Raw genomic sequence first — 4,261 nt, 5'->3', positions numbered from 1 at the left:
CAAACAAAGCCCACATACTCATGGAAAATGAACAACTCTATGCTCAATGATAACTTGCTCAGGGAAGAAATAAAGAAACAAATTCAAGACTTTCAAGAATTTAATGAGCCGGGCAGAGGTAGTGCATGCCTTTAATCCCAGCACTTGGAAGGCTGAGGGAGGCAGATTTCTGAGTTCGAGGGCAGCCTGGTCTACAGAGTGAGTTCCAGGACAGTCAGGGCTACACAGAGAAACCATGTCTTGAAAAACTAAGAAAAAAGGAAAAAATGAATTTAATGAAAACAAAGACAACCCAAAATTATGGAGCATAGTAAAAACAGTGCTAAGAGGAAAATTCATAGCACACAATGCCCTGGGAAAGAACCTAGAGAGATCCAATACTAGTAACTTAACAGCACATCTAGAAGGCTCTAGAACCAAAAGAAGCAAATACATCTAAGAGGAGTAGAGTGTAGAAAGTAACCAAAATCAGGGCTGAAATCAGCCAATTAGAAAAAAAAAAGAATGATACAAAAAAAGAACAACACTAAGAGCTAGTTATTTGAGAAAATTTACAAGAACAATAAATCCTTAATAAAAATAACTAAGGAGCACAGATACCGTGTCCAAACAAATTAGAAATGAAAATAAAGACATAACAACAGAAACTGATGAAATTTAAAAAAAGAATCATAAGCTCTTGTTACAGAAAACCTATTCTCAACAAAATTTGAAAATATAGATTAAATGGATGATTTTCTAGACATACCACATGTGAAAGTTAAATCAAGATCGGGTAAACTATCTAAACTTTCCTACAATCCATAAGGAAAGAGAAGAAGTCTTTAAAACTCTCCCAACCAAATAGAGCTCAGGAAAAGATGATTTTATTGCATAATTCTACCAGAACTTCAAAGAAGAGCTAATACCAACACTTGCCAAAATATTCCACAAAATGGAAACAGAAGGGACATTACCTAATTCATTCTATGAAGACACAGTTACTCTGATACCTAAACCACACAAAGATCCAACAAGGAAAACTGAACTTCAGACCAATTTTGTATATGAATATCGATGCAAAAATACTCAATAAAATTATCACAAACCTAATCCAAGTACACATCAAAATGATCATTCACTAAGATCATGTAGGTTTTATCCCAGGGATACCGAGATGATTCTATATACAAAATGTCATCAGTATAATTTATTATAAAAATAAATTTAAAACAAAGAATCATTACCATCTCATTAGATGTTGAAAAAATTCTCGACAAAATACAACACTCCTTCTTGTAAGTAGCCTTGGAGAGATCAGGAATTCAAGATACATACCTAAACATAGTAAAAATAATACACAGGACATGAAGAGCCAATATAAAATTAAATGAAGAAAAATTTGAAACAATCCTAACAAAAATTAGGGACAAGACAAGGCTAACCACTCTCTCACTATTTATTCAAACAGTACTCAAAGTTCCAGTTTGAGCAAGTAGACAACAAAAGGAGTTCAAAAGGATACAAATTGTAAAGGAGGAGCTCAAGGTATCACTAATTCTAGATGATATGGTAGTATATATAAGAGACCCCAAAAATTCCACCAGAGAACTCCTTCACTTGACAAATAACTTCTGCAAAGTGGCTAAATACAAAATTAATTCAAACAAATCAGTAGCCTTTCCTACTCAAAGGTTAAACAGGCTGAGAAAGAAACGACACCCTTCACAATAGTCACAAGTAATATAAAATATTGTGATGTGATTCTAACCAAGCAAGTGAAAGATCTGTATGACAAGAACTTTGATGAAAGAAATTAAAGAAGACCTCAAAAGATGGAAAGCTCTCCCATGCTCATGAATTGCTAGGATTAATATAGTAAAAATGGTGATCTTGCTGAAAGCTATCTAAATATTCAATGCAATCCTCATCAAAATTCCAAGTCATTTCTTCATAGAATTAGAAAGAGCAACTTGAAAATTCATTTGGAATAGCAAAAAACCTAGGATAGCAAAAACTATTCTCAACAATAAACGAACTTCTGGGGGAATTACCATCCCTAACCTCAAGTTGTATTACAGAGTAATCGTGATTTAAAAAAAGACAAAACAAAACAAAACAAAACAAATTGCATGATATTGGTACAGAGACAGGCAAGTAGATCTATGGAATAGAATTGAAGACCCAGATATGAATCCACAAACCTATGGTCACTTGACCTTTGGCAACGAAGCTAAGGCCATCCAGTGGGGGAAAAAACGACAGCATTTTCTACAAATGGTGCTGGTTCAACTGGCAGTCAGTATGTATAAGAATGCAAATTGATCCATTCTAATCTCTCTGTACAAATCTCAAGTCCAAGTGGGTCATGGACCTCCACATAAAACCAGATAAATAGAAAGTAATAGAAGAGAACGCAGAAATGAGTCTCGAATACTTGGACACAGGGGAAAATGTCCTGAACAGAATAGCAGTGGCTTATGCTCTAAGATCAACAATCGACAATGGGACTTCATAAAATTGCAAAGCTTCTGTAAGGCAAAGGACACTGTCGGTAAAAGAAAAAAGCAACCAACAGATTGGACTACTTCTAATAGTGGGCTAATATCCAATGTATACAAAGAACTCAACACAATAGGCTCCAGAGCATCAAATAATGCAAATAAAAAATAGGACACAAGCTAAACAGAGAATTCTCCATTGAGATATCTTAAATGGCTGAGCTGCTCTTAAATAAGTTTTTGACATCCTTAATCATCATAGAAATGCAAATCAAAACAACCCTAAGATTCTATCTAACAGCAAAGAGAATGGCTAAGATAGGATACTCTTGCAATAGCAGTTGCTGGCTGCAGATGTGGAAAAGAAGAACTCTCCTTGACTCCTGGTGGGATACCAAACTGATAAAACACCTTTGGTATTCAATCTGGCTGTTCATTAGAAAATTGGAAAGAGTTCTACCTTTAGACCCAGCAACACTACTCCTGGGCAAATACTCAAAATATACTACATTATTTCCCAGTGGTGTGTGTTCCACTATATTTATAGCAGCCTTATTTGTCATAGCCAGAAGTTAGAAACTACCAAGTTGTCCCTCAATCAAAGAATGGATACAGAAAATGAGATTTATTTACACAGTGGAATACTACTCACCTATTAAAAATGAGGACATCATGAATTTTGCAGGCAAAAATATGGAACTAGAAAATATCATCTTGAGTGAAGTATCCTAGACACAAAAGGACATATATGGTATGTTCTCACTGATAAGTGGATATTAGACAAAAGTTCAGAATATCCATGATGCAACTCATGGACCATATGAAGGTTAACAAGAGGAAAGACCCAAGTGTTTCAATTCCACATAGAATGGGGAACAAAATAATAGAGCCAGAGGGTGGGCTGGATCTGGGTGGGAGAAGGGAGAGGAAAAGAAAACAGGGGGGCAGGATCAGGTATGGGAAGAGACAGAAGATAAGGCCAGAGTGCTAGGAGAATGAATAGAAATATGTAGTAGTGTTAGGTGGAGAATGAGGCGGGAACCTCTAGAAAGTTTCAGATCAGGTATCTGAGAGGCTACCAGGACCCAATGATGATGACCTTAGCTGGAATGTCCAACAGTGGAGAGATAGAACCTCAATAGACCACCTCCAATAGATACACTTGGCACCCAGTTGAAGGATGTGGCCACACACCCATCTCAAAATTTTTGACCCAGAATTTTTCCTGTCTAAAGGAAATGCAGGGACTGAAAAATGGAGCAGAGACTGAAAGAAAGACCATCTAGAGACGATAACAACTTGGGATTCATCCCTTGTGAAGGCACCAAACCTGGACACTATTTCTGATGTCATGTGGTACTTGCAGGCAGGAGCCTGACGTGGCTGTCCTCTGAGAGGCTCTACCACTACCAGACTGAGACAGACAGACATACTTACAGCCAACCATTGGACTAATCTCAAATACCCCAAAAATGAGTTAGGGGAAGGACTGAAGCAGCTGAACAGGCTTGTAACAGAAAAAAAAATCAACTAAGTGGAAACCTCAGATCTCCCAGAGACTTAGTCACCAACAAAAGAACATATGTGGGCTGATGTGTGGTCCCTGCTATGTGTGTACCAGTGGACTTCCTGTTGAGGCTTGATCCCCCAGAGAAGAGGAATGCTAGAGGGGTGATGTGGGAGTGAATGGGTGGGTGTGGGAGCACACTCTTAGAGGCAAAGTTGATGGGGATGAGGTGGAAAGTTCATGGAGGAGCGGCCAGGAAGAGGGAAAACATTTG

The sequence above is a fragment of the Grammomys surdaster genome, unplaced genomic scaffold, assembly GCF_004785775.1.
Source record: "Grammomys surdaster isolate TR1022 unplaced genomic scaffold, NIH_TR_1.0 125973, whole genome shotgun sequence".
In the NCBI taxonomy this organism is placed as follows: Eukaryota; Metazoa; Chordata; class Mammalia; order Rodentia; family Muridae; genus Grammomys; species Grammomys surdaster.
Note: the sequence above shows the minus strand (reverse complement) of the source record.